This window comes from Taudactylus pleione, unplaced genomic scaffold, assembly GCF_031769625.1.
Source record: "Taudactylus pleione unplaced genomic scaffold, aTauple2 ptg000303l, whole genome shotgun sequence".
Lineage (NCBI taxonomy): Eukaryota > Metazoa > Chordata > Amphibia > Anura > Myobatrachidae > Taudactylus > Taudactylus pleione.
In genome coordinates, this window is record NW_028284704.1 from 1,298,280 (window position 1) to 1,313,895 (window position 15,616).

The following is a 15,616-nucleotide window of genomic DNA, read 5'->3' on the forward strand; positions in this document are numbered from 1 at the left end:
CGTGAAAGCTAGAACTGAGCTTGCAGCGTCTCTTAGCCACCCTGGTTAGGTTGATTGTTTAATTGATAAATAAAAAGCTGTGACCTTTTTTAGCCAAGCTCTGGTGTCCCTGTCTTTATTTACTTATATTTAGTAGTTAAGTAAGTTAAGAAGGTGTTAAAGTTTATTTGAAGCAGTAAACCAATGTAGATCTTATTCAGTATAACATATACCCTGAACAGGGGCGCCGAGAGGGGGGAGGGCGGGTACAGATTACCCGGGCCCAAGCTTTCTGAGGGGCCCAGGTCTGGTGCCACCCCCCCCTCACAGCAGCCCAGCACACAGCGTGTGCTAAGCTGCAGTTGGAGACTGCTTGTGGCTGCTGAGCAGCAGCCACAGCAGTCTCCTATGCCTGTGTGGGGGAGCGATCACACTGATTGCGCCCTAGGGCTTTGCGCCGGGCTGAGGGGGCTCAGAGCGCCCCCCTCCCCAGCGCGCAGCGCCGCTTTGCGGCGCTGCAAATCTTTTTTTTTTTATCGACAAGGGGGAGTGGGCAAGGCTCCCGCTATTAGGCCACGCCCCCTATTACCAGGGCCCGCCACAGCTCTTGGTGGGCCTGACCCTGAATGTATCTACAGGGGACCTCAGCAGATATCGGAGGTTTCTATGGGGGGCTGCAAAGTATTCCAGAACTTGGCCCCAGTAGCTAATGCAATCATCAGATGGTGTTAGCTGCTGTAGCCTATGGACTACTTACCGCAATTTTTTTCAGGAGAAGAATCGTAGGTTCCCTCCCTGGTGATGTACGCTTACACATGCACCAATGCTGCAAATTGTGGCAATAAAGAATCTTTAATAGCGGGGGGCACGCTGAAAAAATTATAAATATGTGGATGTAGCACATTCCCTGACAGTACAGAGATTTTGAGCTGTTGTATTAAACTGTATACATAGAACTGAAGTTTCTCTGTCTTTGCAGTACACTGGAGTAGCTATTGTATATTTGTGCTGACACTGAAGAAGCTTCTGCATAAATCATGCAGACAATATGTGATTACTTTGGCCATGGTCTGCATAACCAGGACACGGATGACCTCAGAGAGCCCTGACTTGCATGAGCATTTTGTAAATAATGTAGCAACAAATATTCTGAAACTAAACTCATAAGAGTTTGATCCAAATCAAATTATTTCTGTGAAAAATATAGATCCTGGTTCACTCTTCTGGACGGGATCCGGTCAAAATACCGACGGTCGGGATTCCGGCGATTAGAATGCGTGCGCCAGAATCCTGACACCTGTCAGAATCCTGGCGCCGGCATCCTGACTACCGGCATCTCGACGGTTAGTACTGGGGTTAGGGGGAGGGTTAAGGTTAGGCACTAAGGTGGGAGGGTTAGGTTTAGGTAGCGGGCAGGGGGAGGTTAGGGTTAGGCACTATGGAGGGAGGTTAGGTTTAGGCTGCGAGGAGGGAGGGTTAGGGAGAGGGAAGGTTAGGATACTGAGTGAAAAGTGTCTGTATCCTAACCCTGTCAGGATGCCGGTGTCGGGATTCTGGATGCCGGGATCCCGAGTGCCGACATCCCATACCCAACCCCTTTGGGACACCCAACTCTTTTCTTAATAATGTAAACTATTATCTTATAAACAATAGCTGATATTTAATGACAAGTTAACATGATCAATACTACTTTGTTGGTATGGAGAACGATCAGTTGAGAGGAGTGCAGGAACCACATACTAGTACTGGAGCTACTGCCAGTGCCACCAGTCATGATGATACTAGTCTGCCTACATCATCTACTAAGTCAGGGCATCTAAAATTAAAGAACCAATCTTTTACAGTAGTAAAGAAAAAAACATCAAAGGGAAAGTTTGCTGCAGAAAGACATTATATTGGCAATATGCCTTTCACCACACAAAGTGACAAGAAAAGGCTAAGGCCTTGGCCTTTCTTTATGACTGGTGGTTCTGCATCTTATGATGATTTAACCACAAGTGAACATGCTGACATAGAAATTGAAGATGCTTCTGTGGAAGTGCACCAGGATGAGGAGGATATTTGTGTAGTTGACGCTAATAAGGATGTTGATGAGGATGTGTAAATCAGGCACCAGTGGAAGAAACAGTTGTTGCCCATGATAAGAAAAAGCCCACTGTCATGTCTGGGCATAAGACAAAAAAATCCACTTCTTCTTGTGTGTGGAATTATTTCTACCCAAACCCGGACAAGAATTGTCAAGCCATCTGTACCCTTTGTAAAGCATGAATAAGTAGAGGTAGGAACCTTATCTATCTATGAACCTCTTCGCTGTTACGTCATCTGCAGCGCATCCATCAAAAAAGTTTTTTCAAAATTCAGAAACTTTGACTAAAAAAGTACCAACAAGCAGCCAGTGACAGCTAGCTTCCTTCTCTCTGCTAGATCCAAGTACCTGCCATCTTCATCATCAACAATACCCTCAATCCAATCTTCAGAAATATGTCAACCATTTTATTTGGAATGGCAAACCCCCTCGGTTATCTTTGACCATCCTTAAAAAAACTATTTCCAAGGACTCCTATATTTTAAGTTCTACTACCTGGCTTCACACTTTTTCTAAATTGTCTCCTCCTACCTCCCCCATGGAACTACCTCCTGGCTTGATATTGAATCCAGCTATATCAACTCCCCAGACCTATCCTCCTTATGGGGCCTACAAATGAAACACCGCCCTCCTCCTTCAAACTTTCCTCCAAAACTTAAATTCCTTTTACGCATATGGGCTTTATACTCACTTAAATTTACCACCCCTATATCTCCTGTTACCCCCATATGGTGTAATCTAAATTTCCCCCCGGGTTTACATACGGCCCATATGGAGTCGTGGATAACAGCGTCTCTTAAATTCCCTGCTGATTTTAGCTCACAGGGGCTCTGGCTTTCTCTTTTTAGGCTCCTTGCCACTGGCCCCGCTTCTCCATGACCTCATTCCTTTTGAACGACTCTGTAAACATTACCCCATGTCTAAAGTACTGATTTATCAAATATACAGTATTCTCATCGATGCTGCTCTCCCTACTAATAATCCCCATGAATTCTCCTGGGAGATGGACCTCGGCCCTCCACCTGACAAGGAGGCTTGGGACGACATGAGACTGACAATTGCTAAAACCTCTATCTCTACTCGCCTTAAAGAAACTTCTTACAAATTATATTACCGCTGGTACTATACCCAGTTACGGCTCTCCATTATGTTCTGCTGCACCCCTCTTTTGGCGAAACTGTGGCCTTCGGGGTACCCTCGTCCATATCTAGTGGACTTGCCCACAAAGTCACAAATCCGACATATAGGGGAGATGGAAAATATCCCCTACTACCTTCATGATAGAGACCATATGTTCTCTCAGGTTTGGGCTCCGTGGCTCTTGTACTATGACAATTCTCCACCTTTGATCTCCACACTTTAATATGTTTATTGCCAATTACTTTCTTAAAAAAATAGCTCATTTGTAATGTTTATTATATTTCTGTCTTTTCATGTTTTTTTTGTGAGCTTTCTAAATAAAGAATTAATTAAAAAAAACAATATCCTCAATCATGAAGCGATTGGTTTGTTTGGGCCCCCAGAAGACAAGCTACCAATGGGCAGCTGACATTGCTGGCAATGATCTCTACGTGCACAAACTGGCTTTACAGAGGCAAGATGTTGTCTCCATCATCATCCAATTCCTCACCCTCATCAGTGTCTACATCATCTTTCTTCACACAATATTAATTAGTCCCCGCTGGAATTCACCATTACAGATGCCTCTGTAATTTTTGGACGTAATTGGCGGTAAAGGTCTTCCTTATGGAATTTGTAGTTCATATTGATGAACATCATCTTTTACACATTTTGAGGAAGTAGCCTCCTATGCCGATCGCTGACAAGGTTCCCGGCTGTGCTGAAAACTCTTTTGGAGTACACACTGGAGGGTGGGCCTCCAAATTGCCTTTTTTCCTGCTAGTAGTCAAACGGACTGTAGAGCGGCTGCTGATTGGCTCCCGCTACTGACAGATCCCACGTGACAGTGCCACTCAAGCATATAATGGGTGGAGCTCCACCTTGTAACTATCTCTTGCTTGAGCTGGTGCCAGGGCAAATTCAACATTTCTTGCAGGTGCTGCAATCTTCTGCATTGACCTGCTGAATGGAGAAAATGTCCAGAAATTTTTCAAGCCAGAGAAATTGTTTAAAAAATTGTCCTGACATTTTTTTAAAAATTGCACCACCAAGTTTATTGTGTGAGAAAAACATAGGACATGTTGGAATTCACCCAGGTGGAATGCTCTCACAATATTGGTGGCGTTGTCAGAAGTTATGAATCCTGAGGAGAGTCCAAGCTGGGTAAGCCATTTTGCAATGACTTCCTTGAGTTTTTCTAAAAGGTTGTCAGCAGTATGTATCTTAGTGAAACTGGTGATACACAGAGTAGCCAGCGTCAGAATGAGCTGCTGTTTCTTAGATATTGCTGCTGCTGTTGGTGCCGCTGAAGGCAATACACCCACCCAGTGGACTGTTACAGTCATGTAATCTTGCATTTGCTCTGTTCCATTTGTCTACATGGTTAAGTAGACAGTGGGTACAATGTCATTTTGGAGGACACTAGTTAATTTTTTTAATGTCACTGTACAGGCTGGGAATTGCTTTTCTAGTGTAGTGGAATCTAGATGGAATTTGGTAACGGCGACACAGGACCTCAATTAACTGTCTAAAATTAAAACCAACTACATTATTGGTGGATATTGGACAAATATTTAATACCAGCAAAGATGTTATGGAGTCAGTGATCCGCTATTCAACTGGGTGACTGCTGTCATACTTGCTCCCCCTTGCAAAGCATTGTTTAACAGTCAATTGTTTTTTGAACTACTACTGGGATGAAGATCCACTCCCTAGAGCAGCAGCAGGCGAAGCGCTCAAGAATTCTTATGGGGCAAGGACTGATGTGAATGATTTAATATTTTTTGTAAATGCCTCCTCCCTTCCCATCCTCCCTCATAAATTTGCTTTGGAATGAAAAAATTTAATTCAATTTACTACTAATCAACCCTTCTTTTCCCTGCCTTCAACTACAAACATACTCCATCTCCCTCAGGCCTCTTGAATAATAAAAACATTTGTTTCCTGATGTGCCATGTTGGCAGTTGAACTACCACAGCTGCAGAAAACTTCTGTGGTTGCTGAATGCCCAATATGTCCAGAAATTACATACAGTGCATAAAGCAGGCTGAGGTAAACTGAGGCATGCTACCTGTTGTTGACAAATAACTTCCAGTAGGCCCGGCAAACTTCACAGATGCTGGGAGTTCTAGTTCAGCGGGAGAGCAACAGGCTGCTTTCCTCTGATGTAAACAGCAAGTCTTGGTCCCATTATCCCTAACAACCTCCCTGAACACAAAGTAAACGTATGTTTACAGTGTGTACTAGCAGCATCTCCACAAGTAAGGGCTCCACATTTCTATTAGTTGAATAAAAAAATCTCCTCCAGATCAAAGATGTCTTTCATGAACTGAATAACTTGTGCCTACATTGATCTTCCCTCATAATTTTTTTTAAGAATCAAAACATTAAAATAAATAAATTAAAAATGAATCAATGCTTCCGTCCTTTCCCTGACTTTAGTCCTTAAACATATTCCAACTCCCTCGGGCCTCTGACCTAGTTCTTGATTAATGAAAACATTCTTGGTTTTTAAACCTCCTATGGGGTCGTATAGTTTATTAAACTTCCATCCTGTTTACTAATGCAGTACCACTTTGTGCCATGTTGGAAGCTGAACTGCCACATGTTAGTTCCGCCCACCACTGTCGCTTAGCTTAGTCAGCCAGCTAGTTGGATTCAACGTTTTGGCCTAAACTGGATGAAATCAATATTGTGAGCTGTGAGGTGGTCAAATTGACTGGAAACGAGTGGAAATTAATGTTATTAAGGTTAATAAAACTGTAGGAACAAAAAGAGGCCCAAATCAGGGACGTATCTATAATGGGTGCAGAGTGTGCGGGCCCACAGGTCCAGGGGGGCCCTGCACCGCACACCCTGCACCCATATTATCTAAAACTCACCTGTCCGTGGTCCCGTGTCAGCGCTGCACATAACAACGGAAAATTCCCGCCGCGGCCAATTTTTCCGGCGTTCTGCACATGCACAGAGTCTACTGCTTCTGCGATGGCCGGCCAGCAGCGCCAGTCGGCTGCCGGCCACCGGGGAGAGAGGAGGGGGCCCCGCAGGGGAATGCACACAGCCCCCCTCCTCTCTTAAGATGCCCCTGGCCCAAATTATGTGATTTTAGTTGTTTTTATGATTTTTTAAGAAAAAAATACAGATCCAAAACCAAAACACGCAAGGCCGGGTTTGCCAAAACCAAATTCAGATCCAAAACACGAAGGAGATACAGATCTAAATCCAAAACCAAATCATGGGGGTCGGCGCACGTCCCTAGATTAAATACAGATTAATGTGTAACAGCTGTACTGCAACTCTCCAGGAATTGTCATCTGTTCCTGACCAAAATACATTTGGAACACTTACCATCATATAGCAAAACATGTATATAGCAATATCTAAATATTTGTAGCTAATATGAAAATATGCAATATCAAATAAGATTTATAGTATCAATCAAAAGTAAACCAAATTGCAATTAAGAAAATATGTCTTTACATAAATATCCCAGCTCCATGCATAGGGGCTTGATCCAATTAGGTGCGAATAGGTAGAAACGCTGGCAACGGCACTGCAATTTGGCCCGTTCGCAGCCTGATCTCACCCCTGACTTGTACATTTTTGCACTATGGGGCTGCGGCAAAAATGTGCAAGTCTGGAGGTACCATGAGTGCGGCAAACAGCTGCACTTACACGTGGGTACGAGTAATTCGCACCTAATTGGATCAAGCCCTAAGTGACATCTATGATTAACAGATAAGACTGTGAATTTGTAGGCATTAAGAAATCGATTTTCAACAGAGCAGTGCAATTCAGATTCCAAAAATTTGCATTGCACTCTATGGAGCATAATTGCAACGCCGGACCTATTCAATTAGCGGAGATTCCTCGCGCGCAAGTCCCAGAGACCCTGGAGTCACACTTTATCTCACAGCTCATGGAGGTGTGAGGTAAAATCCGCGTAAAAAAACACCAAATTGGGACGTGCGTGCGGAAAAAAACATTGATTCCGCTGTTTAAGCGGAATCAGTGTGTTTCCGCACGTGATTCCCGTTTTTTTGGCACGGGAAAAAGGCTATTTTATTGAAAAGCTTTTCCATTCGCCGCAGGGATTTTGGCCTGCAATTGGTCGCGGGGTAAACCCCAGGCTAATAGAATACCTACATATGATACCCATATATGTGTTTTAACTTATAACACTTATTTAAAGGCTTAAGATGGTAAGGTCAGTTGTACGATTTCCCTTGAAATTATTCCCTTAACATCCTGGATGATTTGTTTTCAAAATGCAACAATTTCACATAAGACCATCAGATAAGATCAATCTTATACGATTTAAAATCGTATAAGATTGATCGTGTGCATCACATTCACACACGATTCATCTGCTGGACTGTCAACTAGGGGAGGGAATGTCAGCTGACAGGACTGCATGGGCTTTGCAAGTCCCGTGAGCCAATCAGCGGCTGCGCTGACTGTAGAGCGGCTGCTGATTGGCTCCCGCTACTGACAGATCCCACGTGACAGTGCCCATCTGACAGTACCCACGTGGGAACTGTCAGTTGCCGGAGCCAATCAGCGGCCACTCTGCAGTCAGCGTGCCCGCTGATTGGCTCACGAGACGTGCCAGCTCCGTGCTTGTCCCGTCAGATGGCATTCGCGAGCTATCTCTATGTGTGGCAATATGCATACAGATAGTGGGTCCTTCTGGCCGGCATTCGTTTTTTTGTTTTGCCAAGTTTCTGGGGATGCTGCAGAGACCAGCGCCAGGATATAGGTGAGTATGTTTTTTTTTTATCTGGCCGGGCCATTCATTAAGAATTCTACTGACAGACCGGCTGTTATAGGTAAGTATGTGTGAGTGGGTAGGGGTATGAATTAAAGTTATACTTGTGACGGTGTGTGTGTTTTGTATTTCTTTAACTATTTATTTTGCAGTGGGGGTACAGGTGCCGCATGTCTGCTGGCACTTGTAGTTCCACAAGTGCCAAAGGGCAGGCATGCTGGCACCTGTAGTCTCACTGTAAAGTACAATAGTATTACATTATTTGGCCCCCCATTACCCCCATACCCACCGCTCCAGGGGTATGGGGAAGAGCCCGGGCTTCAGCGTAAGCCTGTGGTGCTCGGGAGGGGGGTCCTTCTTTGGGGGGTCCCCGACTCCCCTGAGATCACCGGCTTGCGCTGACCGACTTGGGGTGCTAATGCTTTGGACCTGGAGCCCCGGTGATTGGGTCTCCGGGCTGTGGCATTACACCCTGGTCGGTTGGGTCTGGCGCTATATAGGGGGTACCTCACGTCTTTTTGACCCCCTATATTTAAGACCAGGACTGGTCCCTGCAGCCTGGTGTTGGTTTCTAAATTACGGTGGAACCCTACACATTTTGTTCCCCGCAATTTTAGAAACCAGGCCTGGCTGGCAAGCCTGGGGCTGGTAAGGCTTTGGGGGGGGTCCTATGTCATTTTTTTAAAAAACCTTATAACCCCTTTTTTTACAGGTACAAAAGAACGGGAATTAAAGGGAAAAATTACAGGGACACCCCTAAAGATGCATTGTTGGGCAAGGGGTTAATATTCTATGGCAGCACAGGGGGTTAATATACATTAGTGACAAAAGGGGGCTAAACATATTGGTGGACCAGTGGGTTTGGGAAACACATTGCTCGAGCTGTGCTGTCTATACTCAATTGAAAACGCTGACACAAGCGTGCTTCAGCTATTATTTTTTGCAAGTACCCGGTGTCAGTCAAAATGGCGGAGGGGAGTGGCCAGGGACATTGTAGGTCATACAACCAGGGCCGGACTGGCCATCTGGCAACTCTGGCAAATGCCAGAAGGGCCGATGGTCAGTTGGGCCGGTCTGGTTGTGCGCAGTACAGTACGTGCAGCACCGCCTCAGATCCTGAGTCCTCCGCAGCTCCGCCTCCTTCCTGACATGGCGATGCTGTCCTCAGCTCCGCCTCCCTTCCGACGCTCTCCTTAGCGCTGCCATCCTTCTGATACTGTCTGTGTGCATATGCATTACGCAGGCAGGGGAACGCTGAAGCAGCATAGCTGTGTGCTGATGGGTCCCGCCGCTGTGCTGTCGCTCACAGCCGCCAGCATTACAATGAGTCACACTGACTCATTGTATGCCACTGCGCAGCCAGCCACCAGTGCTGCAGCCGTTGCCTTCACACCTCAGGCTCAATAAGTTGAATCATGAATTAAATAATTAATGTCTGTGGCTGGGCACGGCCAGAGGGGGAGGAGTTAACGCTCTCTCTTCTCCACAGCTCCTCCCCCCAGAGTGACTCAGTTTACAAAAGTGTGCTCGGCTGGTGGGAGAGGAGGGGCCGCACTCTCCCCTCTCCTCAGCTCCACCCCTTTCCACGTTCCGATCCCAGCTGCCTCTTTCTCTGAGCCTGGCTGTGCTTGAACTCGGGGATCTAACTCACGAGCTCGTGTCCGTCCCCGGCGTTAAGCCCAAGGAGGAGCCACCATTCACGCCCTGCATTTCTGGCCCCTGGTAAGTAAATTTAAATACCCTGTATTTATCATGCACTGGCTGTCACCCTGTCCCTGTCACCCATTGGTCATTCTCTCCCTGTTATGTCACCCAATGCTGTCACCCTCTCCTGGTCACTCAGTGCTGTCACCCTATCACGGTCACCCAGTGCTGTCACCCTCTCCCAGTCACCCAATGCTGTCACCCTCTCCCTGTCACTCAGTGCTTTCACCCTATTATGGTCACCCAGTGCTGTCATTCTCTCCCAGTTACCCAGTGCTGTCACCCTCTCCCGGTCACCCAGTGCTGTCACCCTCTCCCAGTCACCCAGTGCTGTCACCCTTTCCCTGTCATCATCCTGTCCCTTTGTCCTATATTGGTCATTCTCTCCCGGTCACCCAGTGCTGTCACCCCCTCCCTGTGATCCAGTGCTGTCACCCTCTCCCTGTCACCCACTGGTTGTCTCCCTCTCCCTGAATATGTATCTTAGGGTATAAATGTAGCCTAGCACCCAGGGTGGTCCTGCTGTATAGGGGCCCTATAACACTTCATACATTTTCATGTAGGGGCCTTGTTTGTGTTTTTCATGCAAATCCTATGTGTTTTATTACTTTTATGTGGGTGCTATTGTGTGTTGTTTTTTCTCATGTGGGGGTCTATGTCGGTGTTTGTCAGCTGCGCCCCTTCCCTCTCCCTGAGCGTTTACTTAATAACGTCAGTGGGAAAGTGGAGGGCGGGCTTTTCCGTCGCAGCACTCTTTTGGCTATGGCGCTCCAGGCGATGGCCCTACTAGCCCATGCCTAGTGCCACCACTGGTGGTGTAACGTGAATAAGGGTGCTACTTTGTGGTGTAATGTGACGAAGGTTGAATTGGCGGTACTATTTTTGTGGTCACGCCCATTCCCAGTAAAACTACATCTCTTTGGCGTGCACTCTATTTTGCAATGTGTAGGGGAACACCAATGCTCTTTATGTATACGGGGCACCAAAATGTGTACATAGTTACGGCTCTGCTTTGGTGTGCACAGGTGTGTCCTTCTCTGAGCTGAGCACCGGACTCCTGTCCTAAAAAAATCCTACAGTGAAGTCTATCTAATCCTCTACAACTGCTAAGCTATTGTTTGCCCAATAGGGAAAATGCCTTCCCTTTTCTTTGGGCTCGATTCAATTCAACGCAAATTGAATAGCGCCGAGAAGGAGCTCCCGCAGCTATTCAATTCCGTGCAATGTTTTGTCAGAAAATGTTGCTTCTCGGACCCCTTGCGCCTTAAACATGGTGTTTAGTCGTGAGAACCAGCATTCTCAGACTATGAGGGGTATTCAATATGAAAGGTTAACTTCCCTGGCGAAGTTAACGTTTCACATCACAGTTTTTTTCTGCGTAAAGGTATGGTGCGCGCTCCTGCTTATCCCCGTATTCAATATCAAATTAACGAAAACGGGAAACTCCGAAGTTGGATTTGCGCAAAGTTACGAATTTTTCCTTAAAATAATTGTAAGACCCCCCTAAAGTTGTAAAAACATGGGGGAACACTATGGATACCCCCGTTTTAGCCTTTAATTGAAAGTCCGGGCTTTAAATAGCCGCAGCAGGTGTTTTTTTCCCGACATTGAAGAAGTGATACAGAAGAGCACTTAGGTTATTTTTTTCGTTTTTTTAAGTGGTCCCATCAAATTGGGGTACATGAAAATGGGTACTAGCATATTTTGATGTCCCTAAAGTAAGTTTTTAAAAATTCTGCATTTGTGCACCTGCCGCTATAATTCTATTCTAGAAAACACCTGCCGCATACTTGCAGAGTGTCCCTGAACCTATTTGCCTATTGTTTAACAATTTTTTCCCAATTTTTTTTTTGCACCCCAATTTTTAAATTAATTTTTTGGGGTGTCCCTATTTTTTTTTTTTTACTTTTTTTGACACAGTTCTTTTTTAAATGTCAATCTCAGGGGTGCAGGCTATTTTTTTTAAGCCTGCACCCCTAAACCCCAATTCTGCACTTTTTTTCGACACCTATTCAATGGTGAAAAGTTATCCCCGTTTTTTATCAAAGACTTTTCAAAACTGCGATAAGTCTTTGAAATTGAATACGGTGTAAAACTAAAACCAGTGATATTAACGCAAAAACGTTAAAAGTGCGATATTAACGCAAAAAATGATGTTATCGCACCCATATTGAATACCCCTATAAATTGCCTGGGATGATGCTGTTTCCCGGCGCTAAGGGCAGAAAACAGCATCACACCTCTAGTTTTGTTGGATTTCTGCTCGCACCCCAGGAGGGATGCGAGAAGAAATCCTTAGTCGGGGCTAACAGCACGCTGAATTGAATAGGTCCGGGTGCTCCTTCCCAGCGCTATTTAATTGGCTTTGAATTGAATCTAGCCCTTTGTGTGTGACCTACACCAGTGAAGTGCCAGCTTTACCAAACAAAAGCAACCAAATACCAAATGTCTGACTATGGCACATGCTGCAGGATGAGCTCTGTGTGTAGTTTAATACAAAGAACGATGTACACTTGTATGTTGTTAATTATTAATGATGTTTTTAATTATATTTGTAAGAGCATAGACTAAGTAGTAGGTGGAGTCAGGAGTAGTAAGGGGAGGAGTCTACACCTGAGGCCAGATGTTGACGCCGAGGTGGGCCTGTGTGCTTTAAATGCCAGGGCCTAATATTAGTCCCAGTCCGGCCCTGCATACAACTGATCGTACATGTGCAAAATTACATACGATTGGGCTCAAATCATACACGATAGGTTGAGGTCTCTCTGCAAAACTATCTGATTTGCGATCCAACTACACGACGGCGGGGACACACATCGGGGTCGCAGGAGACTCAAAATACAACTATTTTCATAAGATTGGTCTGTCCAACCTGTAAAAACAGCCCAAATCGTGTGATCAATCGTCCCGTGTATGGCCAGCATTATGTTCTTATTATTTGTTATAAAAAATTGACTTTGCAAAACATCATCTAGAAGATGTGACAGAAATTTTTGTGGTCAGGCGAATGTACTGTATTAGCCTGAATAATATAAATGGCGTAAATCAAACAATGAAAAGATAATGCACACAATAGTGTATGTAATACATTCTTGTAAAGTAGCAAATTCACAGTCTAATCTTTTAGGCTCATCTGATATATGTGACAACCAAAGTATTGCAGAAATAACCTTCCTGCTGGGTCTTTATTGCAGCAATCAGTATCCCTGGAAACTTAGTAAGTAGGCTGTTTAAGATTATAGTAAACCCTCTTCGGTCAATTGAAAAATTCAAAATAGTTTTGTTTTACTATACTAACATCAGAGTCTTCACCCATATAAAAATGAATATGGAATCAATCACATTTAATAGTTAATTAGCAAGTATATAGGAGTTGAAAACTTTCAAATTTCATTTGTAGCACCAGTTGGAGTAGGCTCCTGCATCTACACAATTACACAGTGAGTACATTCCAGCAGCAATCACCATTTGTTACGCGTTTCGTAAATCAGTATACTTCCATTCACAATAAACAACAACAGATAACAGAACTGTTAACTGTGGGCAGAGAACCTTCATACAAGAATCATATGTTTGAAAAGAGTGGTAATTTAAACAAAAATATTTTTTAAAAAACAATCATCACTAAAAATAAAAGACTCACAATGGTGTAACATCAGTCTTCACACATAAAAAATAACATGGAATTACTCACATTTAGTAGGCAATAAATAAACAAATAGGAGTTAAGAACTTTCCATTCTGGTCTGCAGCTTCAGTTGTAGTCAGCTCCTGCATCAATGAAATTATAGTGAGTGCATCCCAGCAGCAATCACCACTTACCGTATAACGCATTTCCTGAATCATAGTTCACTTTTATCCAGGAAAAAAACAAAAACAGAACTGTTATATGTGGTCAGAGAAAAATCAAACAAGAATAATATATTTTAAAAGAGCGATAAATGAAGCAAAAAGATTTCTTAACAAAACATAACCCTAACAAATACACACACCTGTCAATAAGTGTTTTACCTTTTAGTGTAATAAAACTATTTAAAAATGTATAATGGACTGAGAAGCGTTCATTACAGTCTTAAACAGCCTACATACTAAGTTTCCAAGGATACTGGTTGCTATAATAAAGACCCAGCAGGAAGGTTATTTCTGCAATGCTTTGATCGTCATATATATCAGATGAGCCTAACAGATTAGACTGTGAATTTGCAACTACACTATAGTGTGGTTATTCTTTTTTTTCATTCTCGATTCATCTTACTGAGGGATCAAGCAATCACACTTTCCATTCCAGGATGCAAGCGGACAGGCCCTGGATATCAGGACATGCTGGTGCTGGTAGTTCTACAGGTGCCAGTATGCTATGGCAGCCATGGGTAGGCTGGCACTTGTAGTTCAGTTCATTGTTTTTTTAAATTGGAGACTGCAAATTAAAAAAACATTCTTTTACATACAGTATTAAAAGTTCAGATCATCTAAATTGTCTGCTGATGCCTGGTAAATTCATTCTTTGTTATAACTTCTACTGATATTTTTTTTAATTTTGATTATGGTTCATTAATTTCTCTGGTAATTAAATGTTGGCTCAATCTCACATTCTATGAATAATGTACATGGTCCTTCTATTTTTAGACAAAATGAAGATAACAGAGAAATATTCACCAGTGGTCTTGCAAATCATCTGCGATTTTATGCAAATGCCACTACAAACTCCTCCCCTTGTGTACATCTGTGTAGCCTAATGTGCAAGGACTAAGGGGTCTATTTACTAAGCTGTGTTAGGAGATAAAATGAACGGAGATAAGGTACCAGCCAATCAGCTCCTAACTGTAATTTTTCAAACACAGCCTGTGAGATGGCAGTTAGGAGCTGATTGGCTGGTGGTACCTTAACTCAGTTCACTTTATCTCCTAACACAGCTTAGTAAATAGACCCCTAAGACTTTTAGCATCCATGCAGAAAGAAATACCGATTGGTGCAGCCCTATGGCAGGTGAGTTTCTCTGTCTGACCATGGCATTCTATGTCTGTGGCTGTGCATTTGTGAATGCAGTAGCTTACATTGACACACGGGCCACAACAAATCCATAACACGCCCAGAAACATCCATCACTTTACAACAACATTTATGATAACATCTGTCCCCATCGCAACAGCGCCATTGTGCAAACACGCTGCGTACTCTATGCCTAAGGTTTTCAGAAATCTTTGCACATGTGCAGTTACGAAACATCACTCGACTACATGAACATCAGCAATGTGTGCGGATTGCGTTCGGCTCTGAATCACGTCCAATATGTTCAGTATGATCTCACTATGTAGTGGATGTCCAATAAGCAGGTTTGAAGAAAATGGGCTGCACTAGCTCTACTATCGGTCATGAGTGGGAGTCGATCCAAGGGAGGCATGCTGCGATGATCCATTAAGGTGCCATCTCGGTAAGATGCTGGTCCAGGCAGATAACTGGCACTGTACTGCTCTGTGAGAGCGCCACTGAACAGATACTGCTCAGGGCAAACAGCTACAGTGTTATTATCAGCTTCAGTTCTCAATGCTGCAATGGAGAGGGGGCATTCCAGTAGAGAATAAGCACCACTGGCACAAGGGACGTTTTAAAAAGTTGGGGGAGGAGACTCATACTGTATCTGCAATCTGTTAATCAGCCTGTTATTGTCCAAGAGGCCGGAAGACTCAAACAGGCTCACAGGAGTGGAAGCTCATCCTCTCTCCTCCAGTAACTCTAGTGATCCTTCAACCAGATCTTACTTGTGCCAAAACTATCAAAAGACTGGCATTCAAACAAACACACAAAAATTTCCCTCAAGTGTAAGATGAAATAATATCACCAGTGGTGATGTGAACTAAATATCTTCCTGATAGAATTATATAAGGATTGCAATATAAGATGATTCAAAACATTGTTCTGTGTATTGTAATTCAGTCGCTAAAATGCTGTCTGTTTTGTAT

General features: G+C 43.9%; 1 protein-coding gene across 2 annotated transcripts in view; it reads right to left on the reverse strand.

Moving 5' to 3' along the window:
* HTR1F (5-hydroxytryptamine receptor 1F) overlaps positions 1-15,616 on the reverse strand; it is a 358,823-nt gene that overhangs the window by 103,817 nt on the left and 239,390 nt on the right. The window contains exon 3 of one of the 2 annotated variants that reach the window (XM_088442043.1): positions 13,351-13,427. The exons of the other annotated variant lie outside the window; for it this stretch is intronic. The gene's annotated coding sequence lies outside the window, so the exon portion shown is untranslated. The remainder of the gene's footprint in view (positions 1-13,350; positions 13,428-15,616) is intronic. 2 annotated transcript variants of the gene reach the window in all.